We start from the raw sequence: 18,321 nt of genomic DNA, 5'->3' as shown, positions 1-18,321 counted from the left end.
TTTGCATACAACTGCCGCTTGTGTGCTTCACCAGATGAAAAATCTGTCCAGATATGCAGAGCTGATAGAGACCTATCCACACAGACTCAAGGCTGTAATTGCTGACAAAGGTGCTTCTATTTGAAGAGGCTGAATAATTATGCAATCAATTATGTTATGTTTAATAATTATAATAAATTTAGAACAATTTCTAGGAATTTGTTTTCACTTTGACACGCAAGAGCCTTTTCTGAACACTGTGATTCAATGTTGTAAAACAATAAAACATGAGAACTTCCAGGAGGTGAATACATTGTATAAGCACTGCATCTAAGAATCTCTTAAATTTCCGATATTATTAGCCTCTACCATGACTCTTGACAGTGTGTTCCATGCATTTATTAATCTCTCAGTAAAAAACCTACTTCTAGCATACCCCCCCCCCAATTACTTTCCTCCAATCATCTTAAAAATATATCCTTCTTGTATTAGCATTGCTGCCCTGGGAAAATAATGCTGGCTCTCCATTCCATCTGTGCCTCTTATCATCTTATACACCTCCATCAAGCCTCTTCTTATCCTTCTCCTCTTCAAAGAGAAAAAACCCTAGCTCACTCACCATTTCCTCATCAGACAAGTTATCTAATCCAAGTAGCACCCTAGCAAATCACCTCTGCACTCTCGAAAGCTTCCATATCCATCCCATAATGAGGCGACCAGAAATCCAAGTGTGGTCTAACCAGTTTTATAGGGCTACAACATTACCTTGTGGCTCTTGAACTCAATCCCACGACTAATGAAGGCCAACACTCCATTCACCTTCTTAACCATCCTATCAACTTGCGTGACAACTTTGAGGGACATATGGCCATGGTCTGCAAGATCCCCTGTTCCTCCACACTGCTAAGAATCCTGCCATTAACTCTGTATTCTGCTCTTAGATTTGACCTTCCAAAGTGTATCACATCACACTTTTTCGGACCAATGTGTACAACACAGTACATACAACTCACACACAACACATAAAGCAGTATTACATTAAGTATCACGTTAAGTAAGTAATAGCAGATGTAGGTCCTTTATCAAAAGGGGAAGGAGACAGAAAAGAAGAAACTAGAAACCAACTAGCTTCATATGTCATTGGGAAAATGTTGAAGCTATTATGGATGACATTATTGCAGGGCACTTAAGAAAATGTCAAGGTAATCAGGTAGTTAACATGATTTTGGGAAAATGAAATTATCTTTGACCAATGTATTGAAGTTTTTTGAAGAAGTAACATGAATTTTATATGAAGGGAAATAGGGGGCTGGATTATATTTAAATTTCAAGAAGAAAACTAATAAAGTGCTGCATCAAAGGTTATTGAAGAAGATAATATCTTATAATGTAGCACACACAATATGCTGGAGGAACTCAGCAGGTCCGCCAGCATCTACGGGGAGGAATACAACGTCACCATTTCAGGCCGAGACCCTTCATCAGGATGGAAAGGAAGGGTGAAGAAGCCAGAATAAGAGAGTGGGGGAAGTGAAAGGAAAGTGATAGGTGAAGCCAAATGAAGGGGGAGATGGCTGGATGGGGGAGACAGGATGAAGTAAGAAGCTGGCAGGTGATTGATAGAAAAGGTAAAGGGCTGAAGAAGGAGGAATCTGATAAGAAAGGAGAGTGGACCGTAGGAGAAAGGAAATAACCAGGGGCACCAGAGGGAAGTGATTGGCAGGTGTGGAGCAGAGAAGGGGTGCGAGCAGAGCCAGAAAAGGAAATGGAAAAGTAGAGAATGGGGAAGAAGGAGAAATTACCAGAAGCTGAAGAAATCTATATTCATGCCGTCAGGTTGGAGGTTACTCAGACAGGATATGATATAGTTCTCCCCACCACCACCCCCCCCCCCCCACTTTTCCATTACCAAGACGTGCATGTAGAACTTCAATCAGAGTACTTCTGATTTTGTAATTTTAAAGGAACTGGAAAGACATATTCATCTTAATTTAGTAATGAATTAAGAATAGCTTATGTATTGATTTTAGAGTCTGACCATGGGGATCTACCCTTTGAATCAGCATTGATACAACTCTCTAAACCCAATCATATGTCATTGGAATTTGGAAGGACTGGAGCATCTGGAGGAAACGTACAGAGAGATCATACCAACTCCTGACAGGCAGTGATGGATTTGAGCCCCATCCGCTGATCACTGGCACTGAAACTGTGTCATTCTAACTGCTATGTCACCATGCTGTCCCTCTTCAAATGTTCTGGATGGTTTCCGCTGAGATGCCAACATGTTTTGTCACAGTGGTATTTCTGGGTCCAACAAACAGGGCAAATGAGTGTCTAAAGCACTTCTCTTAGGATCGCAAGAGGCTGTTGGACATAAGTAATACGAAATACTGCAAGTCTGGTACAGTGGCTCACTGGGTCATTGGTGGGACTGGCAGCAGTGGAGATGCGTGGCCTCGGTTGTTAAGCAGACCAGGCCCTCATGCCACAGCGTCGCCTGTTACAGGCACCCAGGGGAGGAGATCCCGGGGGCAGTGTGGCAGAGAACAGAGACAAGGCAGGACAACATCCCATGCACCATCGATCTTCAGGCCATGACGCTCAGGAACTTGTGCTAATGTTATTTTTGTGACTCTGTGCTGTCGGTACTACATGTGCCAGGTACTGTGTGTGACTGTATGTACTGCGGCCCCGGAGGAATGGTGCTTCATTTAGCTGTGTATGCGTATGGTTGAATGACAATTGAACTTGAACTTGCTTGCCTTTAAGTTATAATTTATTCTGTTGATGTATCTAAATTTCCATTTTTATTTATTTAGTGTTGGCGGTTGGTGAAAGGAACCTTTAGCTTTATTGAAAGGTCTAAATAGAGTGGAAGTGAAGAGGATGTTTCATATGGTGGGGGAGTCTGAGAATCTGGGACCCACTACAAGCCTGAGAATGCAAGAATGTCCATTTAGAACAGAAATGAGAAGGAATGTCTTTCGCCAGAGGATAGTGAACCTGTGGAATTCGAAGCAAACGGACGGCTGTGGAGGTCAGGTCATTGGGCCCATTGAAAGCAGAGTTTGTTCGGTTCTTCATTCGAGTCATAGAACACAACAGTCCTTAGGCCCATCTAATCCATGCTGAACTATTAAGCTGCTTAGTTCCATCAACCTGTACCCAGAGCACAGCCTTCCATGCCCCTCCCATCCATGCACCGACCCAAATTCTCTTAAATGTTGAAATCGAAACTGCATCCACCACTTCTGTTGCCAGTTCATTCCACACTTGCGCCAACCTCTGACTGAAGATGTTCCCCCTAAACATTTTACCTTTCACTCTTAACCCATGACCTCCAGTCTCACCCAACCTCAGTGGTAAAAGCCTGCTTGCATTTATCCTGTCTTTACCCCTTGTAATTTTGCATACCTCTATCAAATCTCCCCTGATTCTCCTATAAAATCCCAACCTATTCAATCTTTCCCTATAACTCAGATCCTAAATTTCTGGCAATATCTTTGTAAGTTTTATCTGCACTCTTTCAATTTTATTGGCATCTTTCCTGTAGGTAGGTGACCAAAACTGCAGACGATACTCTAAATTAGGTTTCACCAAATCTTATGCAACTTCAACATAGCATCACAAGTCCTATACACAGTACTTTGATTTATGAAGTCTATTGTTCCAAAAGCTTTCTTTATGACTCAATCCACTTGTGCCACCACTTTCAAGGAATTATGGATCTGTATTCCCAGACCCCTCTGTTCTACTGTTCTCCTTGGTAAACCTACCCTAGGATATTCCTAGGGATGGAACACCTCACATCTGTCTACATTAAATTCCATCTGCCATTTTCAGCCCATATTTCTAGTTGGTCCCACTACAAGCTTTGATAGTCTTCTTCCAAAATTATTCCCTGTCTATCAAAAAACAGAATAACAGAATTGGAATCAGGTTTAATACATCATGAAATTTATTGACTTGCAGCAGCAGTACATTGCAATACATAATAATTAAATTGCAAAAAGAAGTATATATTAAATATGTGGTGGAAAAATACACTGAGCAAGTCCTGAGGAAGGGTCTCGGCCCGAAACATTGACTGTATTCTTTTCTGTAGATGCTGCCTGGCCTGCTGAGTTCCTCCAGCATTTTGTCTGTGTTGTTGAGGAAGTGTTCATGGGTTCATTGTCCATTCAGAAAAGAAACTGTTCCTGAAACATTGAGTGCGTGTCTTCAGGCTCCTGTACCTCTTCCTCAATGAAAAGGGGGCATGTCCTAGGTGCTGGGAGTCCTTACTGATGGATGCCACCTTTCTGAGGTATCATCTTTTGAAGATGCTTTGGATGATGGGGAGGCTAGTGCCCATGATGGCTACTTCCAATCCTGTGCAGAGGCCCCTCCGTACCAGACAATGATGCAACTAGTTAAAATGGTCTCCATGGTACATCAGTAGAAATTTGTGAGTGTCTTTAGTAACACACCAATTCCCTCAAACTCCAAGTGAAGTATGGCTGCTGTTGTCCCTTCTTTATAATTGCATCAATACATTGGGCTTAGAATAGATCCTCTGAGATGTTGACAACCAGGAACTTCAAACTGCTCACCCTTTCCACTGCTGATCCCTCAATGAGGACTGGTGCGTGTTTCATTGGCTTTCCCTTCCTGAAACACACAGTCTTACTGATGGTTAGTGCAAGGTTGTTCCTATGATACCACTTAACGAGCTGATCTATCTCGCTCCTGTACGCCTCCTCATCACCATCTGAAATTCTCCCCACAGATTTATAAATGGTGTTTGAGCTGTGCCTAGCCACACAATTGTGGGTATAGAGGAAGTAGGGCAGTGGGCTGAGGACAGATCCTTGAGGTGTACCGATATTGATTGTCACCAAGGAGAACGTGCTATTTCCGATCTGCACAGACAGTGGTCTCACAATGAGGAAGAACAGAGGCCCATGTTTTGGAGTTTTTTGATTAGAACTAGGCACTAGTCAATAAACAGTAGCTATTACTAACAAGTAGTACTATGAGGGGTGATTGATATGTTTGTGGCCTAAGGTAGATTTTAGAAAACCTAGCACATTTATTTTTAAACATAGTCCCCTCCTACATTTACACACTTAGTCCAGCGGTTGTGAAGCATACGGATCTTAGACCTCCAGAAAGTGCCCACAGATGGGCGATTGATATGTTCGCAGCCTAAGGTAGAAGGAGATGAGTTATACAGCTCTCGTTACATGCACATGCAGGTCAGCTCTGAGTGATTATGCAGAAAGTTGGAAATTAATAACTCATCTTCATCTACTTTAGGCCACAGACTTATCAATCACCCTGATGAGTTATTAACTTCAAACTTTCTACATAATCATTCAAAGAGTTAAACTGCATGTACATGTAACGAGAGCTGTTAACGCATCTCCTTCTACCATAGGCCACAAACTTATCAATCACCCCTGCTGTGGACACTTTCTGGAGGTCCAAATCCGTATGCTCCACGATTGCTGGACTAAGTGTGTAACGGTAGGAGGGGACTATGTTGAAAAATAAATGTGCTAGATTTTCTAAAATTGACTCCTTCTGCCTTAGGTCACGAACTTATCAATCACCCCTTGTATTATCCAACTGATGAAAGGCTGAATGGAGAGCCAGTGAAATTGCATCCACTGTAGACCTATTGTAACAATAGGCACATTACAGTCCGTCCTTACTTAGGCAGGAATTGAGTCTGCCATGACCAGCCTCAAAGCTCTTGATCACAGTAGATGTAAGTGCCAGTGGGCAATAGTCGCTGAGGCAGTTCGCCCAGCTCTTCTTGGGCACTGGTATGATCATCACAGTTTTATGGAATGCAGGCTTGATGGGCCCAACTGCCTAATTATGCCCCTGTATCTTCTGGTCCTGCAAGAGGACCACTGCCTTGTCATGATTTGGAGGTTTGCATGCCTCGATGACCCAGGGAGTTATGTTGGCTGGAGTCAGACCTTTATGCTTTGGCTCTTGGTAGGGTCGCCCATGCCAAACAGGTCAAAGGATAGAGGCAAACTAAAAGTGCTCCACAGGTCCTCCAGGTTCAGGGGTTCAGCTCAGGGCTAACAACCCTGAATGGCAAAACAAAATTGTTACGGAAACAGCAACAAAAAATCCTTCTACATCTGAGTCCCCACCCAGAACTTGTATGTGTGACAGTGGTGAAAATGGAGAGGAAGCTATTGACACAATAATGGAACCTCCAGGGATGGAGGGTCTTCATTGCTGCCCTAATCACCAGTGGCATAACAGGTGGAACAAATGAATCTTATAGTCTTAATAGTTTGCATTATTAATGAATCAGTTGCTGGCATTTCCACTTTAAGACAAGCAATGAGTGCCATCACTGAGCAGAGCTGCTGGTGCCCAGTGACATTTAAATCCATCACTCACATATTAGAAGCCAAATTAGCAATACAAAATCACCCCCAGCATATTGACTGCTAAAGGCTCCAGTTTGACTTCAGACTTGGAACACTATAAATAAATGAGTCAGTGGGATGCAGGAGTTTTCGATGCAAGGGCAAGGGGTGATGAAAAGGCAGAATTATCTCTTCATTTCTTTTTCTCAAGCTGAAGACCCTATAATTTTATTTTCAATTCTAAAAGTCAAAAAGAAATACATTTGGAAAAAAAAATCCTTGAATTAAAAAGGGTAATTGAAATTGGGCAAAGAGCATATAGGATATAGGCAGCTTGCTTTACAATTCACCCCATGATCTTTTATCTTCACTTTAAAAAAATAAGGCTTACCTTTTAAGACAGACTTCATGTCATTTGCAGATTGTCCCAGACTGCATTACAAATGATAAAGAACTTCAGATTGGCATAGTAGTGTCGCTGTTAGTGTAAAACTTTACGGTGCCAGTGGCCTAGGTTCAATTCCTGCTGTTGTCTGTCAGGAGTTTCTGTGTACTCCCCATCACCACATGGGTTTCCTCCAAGTGCTCCAGTTTCCTCTCACATTCCAGAGATTTACAGGTTAGTAGGTTAATTGGTGTGTGTAATTAGACAGCGAGGGCATGCTGGGTGGAAAGAGCCTGTTACCGCATTGTATATCAAGTCAAGTCAAGTCACTTCTTATTGTCATTTCAACCATAACTGCAGGTACAGTAGTAAAACTGAGATAATGTGTTTTCAAGACCATGGTGTTACATGACACAGTACAAAAACTAGACTGAACTACATAGAAAACAACACAGAAAAAAACTACACCAGACTACAGACCTACCCAGGACTACATAAAGTACACAAAACAGTGCAGACATTACAATAAATAATAAATAAGACAAGACAATCAGTCCAGGCTCTGGGTGTTGAGGAGTCTGATAACTTGGGGGAAGAAACTGTTACATAGTCTGTTCATGAGAGCCCGAATGCTTTGGTGCCTTTTCCCAGATGGCAGGAGGGAGAAGAGTTTGTATGAGGGGTGCATGGGGTCCTTCATAATGCTGTTTGCTTTGCGGAAGCAGCGTGTAGTGTAAATGTCCATAATGGTGGGAAGAGAGACCCCGATGATCTTTTCAGCTGACCTCATTATCTGCTGCAGGGTCTTGCGATCCGAGATGGTGCAATTTCCAAACCAGGCAGTGATGCAGCTGCTCAGGATGCTCTCAATACAACCCCTGTAGAATGTGGTGAGGATGGGGGGTGGGAGGTGGACTTTCCTCAGCCTTCGCAGAAAGTAGAGACGCTGCTGGGCTTTCTTTGCTGTAGAGCTCCCCAAACAGTAAATGAAGTAAACAACAATGTTGCCTTTGTCAGAAGCAAGCTGGGTGAGTTGTCCACAGCAAGCTCCCTCAGTGTGGGAAGGAGCCCAAGGGATAGCTCCTTCTGGTCTCCTTTGTAAGATGCCACCTCATACATCCACTTGACCTGGATGTAGAGGCGGAAGGATGGGTGAGTAAGTTTGCGGATGACACGAAGATTGGAGGAGTTGTGGATGGAGCTGTAGGTGGTCGAAGGTTACAAGAGGATATAGACAAGCTGCAGAGTTGGGCAGAAAAATGTCAGATGGAGTTCAATCCGGACAAGTGTGAGATGATGCATTTTGGAAGGACAAGCCAGAAGACTGAGTACAGGATTAATGATCAATTACTTAAGAGTGTGGATGCACAAAGGGAACTTGGGGTTCAAATCCATACATCCCTCAAGGTCGCTGCACAGGTTGATAGGGTAGTTAAGAAGGCCTATGGGATGCTAGGTTTCATTAACAGGGGGATTGAGATCAAGAGTAGAGAGGTCATGTTGCAACTCTACAAATCTCTGGTGAGACCACACTTACAGTATTGTGTTCAGTTCTGGTCACCTCATTATAGGAAGGATGTGGAAGCTATGGAGAGGGTGCAGGGGAGATTTACCAGGATGTTGCCTGGTTTGGAGAACAAGTCATATGAAGCAAGGTTAGCAGAGCTGGGACTTTTCTCTTTGGAGCACAGAAGAATGAAAGGGGACTTGATAGAGGTCTACAAGATTATGAGAGGCATAGATAGGGTGGATAGTCAGTACCTGTTTCCCAGGTCACCAATCGCAAACACCAGAGGGCATATGTATAAAATTAAGGGAGGGAAGTTTAGGGGAGTCATCAGGGGTAAGTTTTTAACACAGATGGTTGTGAGTGCCTGGAATGACTAGCCAGGGATGGTGGTGGAAGCTAAAACATTAGGGGTATTTAAGAGCCTCTTGGACAGGCACATGGATGAAAGAAAAATGGAAGGTTATGGGGTAGTGTGGGTTTAATACTTTTTTTTAAGGATTATATGGGTCAGCACAACATGGAGGGTTGAAGAGCCTGTACTGTGCTGTAGTGTTCTATGGTCCTATGGTTTCGACAGGGACGGCAAGAGTTTGTTTTTATGTCTCATTGGAAAGAAGGCACTTGCGACACTCCGTAACTGAAATTGGAAGAACTGCAGGTGCTGGAAATCTGAAATAGAAACAAATAAATACTGCGAAGAGTCAGGTGGTCAGGTAGCATCTAAGAGAGAAACAGAGGTAGTATTTTGAGAAGTTTTAAATTGAATGCTCCCTCAGTGTTGTATAAGCTATCAGGTAAAGCGCCTGAAGTCAAAAATCTGATCTATACCTCTTAACCATCTGGTACACCTCTGTCAAATTGCCTGTCATCCTCCTTTGCTTCAAAGAGAAAAGTCGTAGCTCACTCTGCCTGTCCTCATGAGTCATGTTCTCCAATTCAGGCAACATCGTGATAAATACCCTTTGCATCTTCTCTAAAGCTTCCACGTCCTTCCTATAATGAGGCAACCAGAACTGAACACCATCTTCCAAGTGTGGTCTAACCAGGGTTTCATAGAGCCGCAGCTTTACCTTGCTGCTCTTGAACTCAATCCCCCAACTAATGAAGGCCGGCACCCTGTACGCCTTCTTAACAACTCCATCAACTTGTGCAGCAATTTTGAAGGGTGTGAACCCCCGAGATCCCTCTGTTCCTTAGAGTCCTGCTATTTGCTCTGTATTCCGCCTTCATATTCGAGTGTGTTGTACTTTATAATTCTATGACTGGATATTCAAGGATGCCCATTTATAAGTGGCAACTTAAATGTACGCCTTTCTGTAGGATACTCAGTGTAAGCAGTGAAAGAGCTGTCAGTTTACATGATAGTTTGACACAGGTGCAAGCAGTAAATATGGAACAGGTTGGCAGGGCACCATTGAGACATCTTTCTGGCAAATGGCACTGTTTGCATAGATTTGTTTTGACAGCTTCTTTAAGATATACTATTTTCCTCCGTTGCTGATCTTGGTGCTGCAGTTATTGAATACAAAGCATTAACACCTGGCACCACCTCCTACCACACAGGCTGCTGCTCCTGGTCTCAGGGGGAAAAGTGATGTGGCATGTCCTGAACCCAGGCCCCCTCCCACCCACATCATCTGAGGAAAGATTGGGTAAAGTAGGCCGACAGTCACTGGAAATTGGAAGAAAGAATATTGCTAAACACAAGAGCGAGTGTTGAATAGTTCTGAGGATACTTGCCCGGGTAGATGTTGAGCTGTTGATGCTTTAAGATAGAGTCAGAGTCATAGAGTACCTCAGCACAGAAAAAAAAGCCCTTTTCCACCACATTTAGAACTGTTATTACCCTACAAACGTCAAACTTCTGAATTGACAACGATAACTTCACATACCACAACTTCACCTGCAGACTCACTTTCAAGGACTTTTTACAACCCATGCTCACAGTATTTTTTTTCTGCAAAATTTGTCTTTTTTGCACATTGGTGGTTTGTCAGTCCATGTTTATGTTGTGCTTTTTTCATAAATTCCATTGTATTTCTTTAATTTCCCATCAATGCCTGCAAGGAAAAAAATCTAAAGATAGTGTATGGTAACACACATACTTTGATAATAAAGTTTATTTTGACTTTATTTCAGTTCTCTCTGAACATAAACCATATTCAATCCCTTATCATTTAAAACTATTCCAGCATTCTACACTGTCCACTAAACTGAATAACCTCAAATTATGTTCCAATTGTTGTCACCTCACCGTCCCATAGGGTAGTGCAAGTGTGGACCAGGCTGACAGCAGAAGTGGTGAATGGAGGTTCAATTGCAACATTTGAGAACAATTTGGTTAAGTAAGTGGATGGGAGGGGTATGGAGGGCTCTGGTCCAGAAGCGGGCTAGACAGAATAACAATTCAGAATAGATAAGATGGGATGAATATCTGTTTCAATGCTGTAGTGCTCTGTGACTCACGTAACCTGTCTACGCGCCCCCGAGGTTTTCCCGTCTCCACATCACATCCTACTGTGTTATCTGACAGTGTATCATTAGTAAACCTGAGTATCTTTTCTCTCCTCCTCATCCAGATAGATTGTGGTTCAACGGGAAGTTGAGCTAATGTCAATTTATTGAGATACAGCACAGTATAGGCCCTTCTGACACCTTCCAGCCGCACCACCCAGCAATCGCCTGAGTTAATCCTAGCTTAATCATAGGACAATTAACTATGATGAATTAACCTCACCTTTGGACTGTGGGAGGAAACCCATACAATCATAGGGAGAACTTACAAACTCCTTACAGGCAGCAGCGGGAATTGAACCTGGGCCGTTGGGACTATAAAGTTTTGTTAACCACTATGCTACTGTGCCACACCAAACGTTTTAGGAATGAATTATTTTGTTGTGCTCTCCCTGGATGCTGACTGTTTACAGTGCTTTCTCTGAACATAGATGAGAGTGACTATTCTATCCATGCATTGCTCAACCATGATGGAAATACCTTATCTTGAAATACAGCAGATCATGCAAGCAAATAGATTACTTAAATTATTCTATGTTTTCTTTGCTGCTTAGAGTTTGACATTGTTGAAAAGCAACACTATCTGCTCCATCAGTGGTGAATTCCAAGGAGTTGAGGCGTTTTTTTAGGTTGTTAGTGGTAAAATACTGCTATGGCTGCCTGTATCAGTGAAACTGGGCCATTGTGAGAGAGAATTGCCAGCTGTTTTCGATTGAAAAACTTGGAACAATCATGAGCAAAAAGAGCACTGTCACGGATCAGTGGAGAAATTGATTGTACGGCAAGGAGGCTTAGAGGAATATCTTGGGGGTGGTTGGGGAAGAAAATAAAAAAAACTTGTTGTTAGATGAAACCATAATGGTCAATTCTCAGTGCACTCAGCTGGAAGGAGACGCTAGAGTATCACACAGCGTTGAATCTCTACCTTTGCATCAGCTGATGCCTGTGGCAGATTACCAGGTAGATAAATGGAAAAAGTGAGAAAGGAATCTGCAAACTCCCTTCACAGCCGAGTACCTCATGCATCTGTGCCGGCTCGTCCATGCTCCTGTGATACTGTTATTTTCCCTTTATCAACCACACCAAGCTCTCCCCTGGGCCCCTACCATCAAATTCCTTCATGATTTTTATTTTCTCGGTGGTGTGAGGGTGCACACTAATTACCTTTAAAGAGGTGGTTGTGATCAACATGAATTGGTTTTGGCTGTAAAGGACAATTTTATAGAATCTCGGTTACACCATGCTTGGATTCAGATTCCAATTCCGATTCAAGTTCATTTCTCTATCATGTGCCTCGGGAAGGGAGTCCAACACCACCACATTCAGGAACAGTTACAGTACTGTGCAAAAGTCTTATATACAGCAAGGGTGCCCAAGACTTTTGCAGAGAACAGTAGTAATTTTATTTATTGTACTCTGCTGCTCCCATAAAAACAAACAAATTTCATGACATATGTGAGTGATGATTAACCTGATTCTGATATGGAACTCTATTGTGGACTAAAAGCCGGAAGGGGGCAGGGACAGGGGAATCCTGGTTGGGAAAAGGGGAAGGGAGAGGGAGGCACCAGTGAGACATTCTGTAATGATCAATAAACCAGTTGCTTGGAATCAAATGACCTTGTCTGGAGTCTCAGGGCTGGATGCATCTCTAACAGTGCCATTCCCCACCACGACACTCTCCTTTTCTGTCTCCTGTTCCTCAGTACTCCACCCTTGCTTTCCCCAACACCCTTTGGTACCCTCTTCACTTGAAAGGAAAAGTTACGGAGACACTGCAGAGGGTCCACAAATGATGTAATACCTCAACTGATGAATTACTCTCACGAAACAAAATATTGTAGAGGGCTGGGTATCTATGGAATAGACAAGATTAAAGATGTAAGATTAGCTTGAGTTGTCACACAAACTGCACGTTAAAACATCAGTTGAAAGATACTGTTTATGTCAAAGGCCAACATATTCTGAGGATGCGCTGGGTATAGTCTGCAACTGTTACCATAATTCTGGTGTCAACGTACCATGCCCACAGCTCACTCACCCTGGCTACCCTGTACTGCTTTGTATTGTAGGAGGAAACCCTCGTGGTCACAGGGAGAACATACAAACTCCTTCGAGATGGAGGTGCAAATTGAACCCCGATGGCTGGTGTTGTTAAGCGATGTACTAGCTGACTTGCTTTTGTGTTGTCCACACAGGGAGATCTACTGGATATCTAGGTCAGGTCTCTAAACGGCTGGTCATATAATGCATCAATTCACTTTTAACACAATAAATGCAACAATAAATTGTGACAAAATTCAAATGGCAATTCAGAGAAAGTCATATAGAAGGTTACTTTTTAAACTATTTAGTAATTGTAAGGGATCTACCTCATACTAATACAACTCTTTTTCTTTTTAACACAGGGAATCCCTGTTTTGGTAGTTTTGTCTTTACCATTCACAAACTCTTCATCCCAGTACTTGCTTCGATTTCCCTGAGTCATCCATAAAATGCAGCTAGGAGAAAGGAAACCCACGCTAATACTTCATTGCAATTCTGAGGGATACCATCTGATTAGCCTCCAACTTGATTTCATGTACATTGATATCTCTAACTTCTGGTAATGTCTCCCTCTCCCCTTTCTCCCTTTTTCTACTCCCCAATCAGGATCCCCTCTTAATCATTCCTTCTCCTGACCTACCCATCACCTCCCTCTGGTGCCCTTCCTCCTTCCCTGGTTCATTCTTCTTTCCTATCCAAATCTTTCTTCTTCAGCCCTTTTCTTTTTCGATCTATCACTTCCCAGCTTCTCAGCTCATCCCCCTCCTCCCCCACCCAACTCTCCCCTCACCTGGGTTCACATATCACCTGCCAGCTTGTACTCCTTTTCCTCTCCCCACCTTCTTATCCTGGCTTTTCTCCCCTTCCTTTCTAGTCCTGATTATCAGTCCCTGATCAAAACATTGGCTGTTAATTTCCCTCCATTAGCGCTGCATAACCTGCAGAATTCCTCTGGTTTTGTCTGTCAGATGAGTCATCGGGCTGAGGCTGCATTTGCCCTCTCAGCAGGCTTCTGAATGATTTTGTGGTGCTATTTTTGATGAATTGCTGGAGAGCTTTCCCTAGTGTCATGGTCAATAGTTATCCCCCACTGAGCACCACTAACAGATCATCTGGAAATTGTCAAAAGTACTGTTTGTAGAACCTGGCTGTGCAAATTGAGTACCATTTTTCCATTACTCTGTAACTAAAACTTCTAATATGGCTGTGACATTGTTTGATACACAAAGAGTGAAAATAGTTATTTTATCAAGAGAGGTGTATCTACTGATGTACTGTGGAGATCATTCTAGCTGGCCGTATCACCGTCTGGTATGGGGCGGGGGGTTGCTACTGCATAGGATCGAAGTCAGCTTCGGAGAGTTGTAAAATTAGTCATCTCCATCATGGCCACCAGCCTCTGTCATATCCCAGACTTCTTCAGGGAGCAGTGCCTCAAAAAGGTGCTGTCCATCATTAGGGACCTCCATAACTCGGGACATGCCCTCTTTTAATTGTTACCAGCAAGGAGGAGGTACAGAAAACTGAAGGCACACGCCCAACTGTTCAAGTACAGCTTCTTCCCCTCTTCCATCTGATTTCTGAATGGACATTCAATCCCTGGACACCACCTCATAAGTTTTTATTTCTTTTTTTGCATTGCTTATTTAATTTAACTTATATTAACACACATACATATTGTATTTTTCTCTCCATTGTATTGTATTGTACTGCTGCCGCAAAGTTAACAAATTTTACAACATATGTCACCAATATTAAACTTGATTCTGATCCTCTGGGAGGAAAGCTCTGATATCAGCTCAATACTTCAAGTCCAGAAGAAGAATTGGCCAGAATATGGTACAGCTGGTTGCAGTTCCAATACGCAATGCCATACTCTGTTAAGATCAGTCCATAATCAATTGATTTTTTTTAAATATTGTCTGAAAATAGCTGCACACTTCACCATCATCTTTGTATTTGCATTTAATGGTACCCAAGGGGAATTCCATTCTCTATGTAAATACGGACCTACCAGGATGAGTTTAATGTGCATTTTAATATTTTAGTAATTGAACACTTTTTTGTGGAAACTGCAACTTGAATATCAAATGCATCACTTTTCACTTGCACCTTATTTTTAAATAGAAACTTTGCTCCAATGTGGCATTCTGTAACTGATGAATATCCAATGGATCTCAGCAGAAGTATGATTATTGAATTATTATCAGTAGCTGCAGAGAATGGAGAAAAGATTCATCTGTAAATTCCCCAGAACTGAAGTCAGATACTCTACCAGACTTGACAGAAGTGTGTAAGAATCTAGGAGGCATAGATAGAGTGGGCACGAACTTACTTACTGCCTATTCTGCCATTGGTGTTTAGAACAGGCAGGAAGGTCCTCCATATTTGTCTGTCCTTTGCCATCCAGGTGTAGATGGATTCTTCATTGCTGTTTGCATAACAGTTTTGTTTTACCAGTCAGAGTTGCTAGCCCTTGAGGACCAGTTGATCACTCTTAGTCTGGCCTCTAACCTTTGACCTGTTTGACATGGGTAACCCTACCAAGAGCCAAAGCATAAGGCCCTGAGCCAGGCTGCATAGCTCTCCAGGTCATTGAGGGTTAAGTCTCTTAACCATGACGAGGTTGCGGTCCTCTTGGAGGATAGAGTAGACAGCCAGTGCCTTTTCACCAGCGCAGCAATGGCTGATACCAGAGGATATTGTTCATGGTGAGTTTGGGGAAGTATTGTACATGTCAGAAGCAGGTCTTTTGCAGAGATAGAGGTAGATGCCTGGAACCCACTGCCACTTGTGGTAGTAGAGATTGAAATATTAGGAATGTTTAAGAGACTCTTAAATTGGCACAGGATGATAGCCCATAAATGTCTGTTTTTCTATGTAGGAGGGAGGGGTTAGATTGGGCATCGAGCAGGCTTATATCAGTGGCACACATCGTGGGCCAAAGGCCCATGCTGTGCTGTACTGTTCTAGGTTGAGAGTCTGTGAACTTGTTTTAAAATAACGTGATAATATTGGACAGGAGGTTCAAAGAAAACTCTTCTAACTCAAAAATCACCTCTTCAGTATTCAACAATCTGGTTGAATGTTGTTCTGGTCTAGCCAAATGCAAACTGGGACTACGTCATTTGCTGGGGAGATATGAATAGAACTGAATACTGTGTATTCATCAGCAAGCTTCTGAGCTGATCATGAAAAGCAGGTCATTGATGAAACAGTTGAAGATGCTTGGATGTAGGACTCTCACCCTAAGGAGGTTCTTCTTACCCCATCCCTGACATATTTAGTTGTTTGCCTGTTCTCCATCTCCCTCTGGTGCTCCCCCCCCTCTTCTTTCTCCCTTGGCCTCCTGTCCCATGATCCTTTCCCTTCTCCAGCTCTGTATCACTTTCGCCAATCACCTTTCCAGCTCTTAGCTTCATCCCACCCACTCCGGTCTTCTCCTATCATTTCGCATTTCCCCCTCCCCCTCCACTACTTTCAGATCTCTTACTATCTTTCCTTTCAGTTCGTCCTGACGAAGGGTCTCAGCCCGAACGTCGACAGCGCTTCTCCCTATAGATGCTGCCTGGCCTGCTGTGTTCCACCAGCATTTTGTGTGTGGTGTAGGTTCTTCAGTGATTCACTTTCCCACTCTTCCATATTGAAATATGTCGGGCGTTAACACAATTCACGCATTTCACTGTGTTCCAATGTTTTGAAGTACAAGTGACAAATAAAGCTCATCTTACTACTGTGAATGCCCACAGGAAAATGAATCTCAAGGTAATGTATCATCACATACACGTAGTTAGATAATAATGTTGAACTTTGAACTTATTTTCTCTTTCACATGTACTTTTGCAGTGGGGATGGAAGAGCCCACGTTAGGATGGCATAGTAGTGTAGTGGTTCGCACAATGCTTTACAGTTCAGGTGACCATCACTGCTTGTAAGGAGTTTGTACGTTCTCCCTGTAACCACGTGGGTTTCCTCTGGCCGCTCCGATTTCCTCCCAAATTCTGAAGATGTATCAGTCAGTATGTTAATTGGTCATTGTAAATTGTCCCATATTAGACTAGGATTAAATTGGGGGTTGCTGTGCAAAGTGGCTCAAAGGACTGGAACAGCCTACACTGCACTGTATCTCAATAAATAAATAACAATAAGCTTGACTTTGCACCTTATACTGCCGCCAGAGCAGGAACCATGAAATCTGGAGCTCAGGGTTTAGCTTTATTTGCCTCATTTATTTACTCCTCGATGAACATGAAAATATTGAAACATACAGTGAAGTATGTCATTTGCTTCAAATCAGTTCAGCAAGGACGGTGCCGGGCCTAGATCCGGTGCGTCCACACAGGAACTGCACCGGCATAGCATTCCCTCAACTCACAAACGCCAACTGTACGCCTTTCGAATGTGGGAAATCCACAGACACAAGTGCTGCCCGCTGCCCTCCAGGTGCACACCACTGCTATTGTTGCTCACCCAAAGTAATCCTGCTGTGTAATGCCTTCAGCAGTATAATCTCCGTGGTGTCAAATTTGCACCACAAACATTACAAAAACATTCGGCAAGTAAACACCAGCTGGTGCCAATCCAGCCCGCTGGTGATGAGCCTCTCCAATTTGAGCACCACCTTCAGTGTTGACATTTCCTGGGTGAGGTGGCAGAAAATAAAATGGGAGACCGCATGAGAAAACCCGGTAGGAATTGCCTCCCCTGTTCACCAGTCCCAAGCCTAGGAGTTTACAAAACAAGCATTTGCTAATAAACATGCCTGCTCTCTGATGTACATTCTGAGAGCAGAACTGTTAAGAGAGTTAGAGAGTTCAAGCCGAAAGGTAATGTTACAGCTATATAAGACCTTAGTTAGACCCCACTTGGAGTACTGTGTTCAGTTCTGGTCACCTCACTACAGGAAGGACTTGGATACTATAGAGAGAGTGCAGAGGAGATTTACAAGGATGTTGCCTGGATTGGAGAGCATGCCTTATGAGAATAGGTTGAGTGAACTTGGCCTTTTCTCTTTGGAGCGACAGTCGTTGAGAGGTGACCTGATGGATTTATATAAGATGATGTGAGGCATTGATCATGTGGATAGCCAGAGACTTTTTCCCAGGGCTGAAATAGCTAACATGAGGGGGCATAGTTTTAAGGTGCCTGGAAGTAGGTACAGAGGGGATGTCGGGGGTAAGTTTTTCACACAGAGAGTGATGGGTGCGTGGAATGCACCGCCAGTGACAGTGGTGGAGGTGGATAGAATAGGGTCTTTTAAGATGCTCTTAGGTACGTGGAGCTTAGAAAAAAGAGGGCTATGCAGTAGGGTACTTCTTGGCAGTTTCTAGAGTAGGTTACATGGTTGGCACAACATTGTGGGCCGAAGGGCCTGTGATGTGCTGTAGATTTCTATGTTCTATGTTCACCACACCAAATGTCAATGTCTTTAAGAGGCTCTGTGTAGTCTTGGTGAAGAACTCCACAGCATTCAGCCAATTGCTGCTTTCATTCGGCTTAAAGCTCAA

General features: G+C 43.1%; 1 protein-coding gene across 1 annotated transcript in view; it reads left to right on the top strand.

Annotated features, from left to right (window-relative positions):
• Nucleotides 1-18,321, top strand: part of LOC132404104 (neurexin-3-like) — a 2,171,528-nt gene that overhangs the window by 1,390,876 nt on the left and 762,331 nt on the right. The window lies entirely within an intron of this gene.

The sequence above is a fragment of the Hypanus sabinus genome, chromosome 2, assembly GCF_030144855.1.
Source record: "Hypanus sabinus isolate sHypSab1 chromosome 2, sHypSab1.hap1, whole genome shotgun sequence".
Taxonomy (NCBI): Eukaryota; Metazoa; Chordata; class Chondrichthyes; order Myliobatiformes; family Dasyatidae; genus Hypanus; species Hypanus sabinus.
This window is presented reverse-complemented; position numbering and strand designations above follow the sequence as displayed.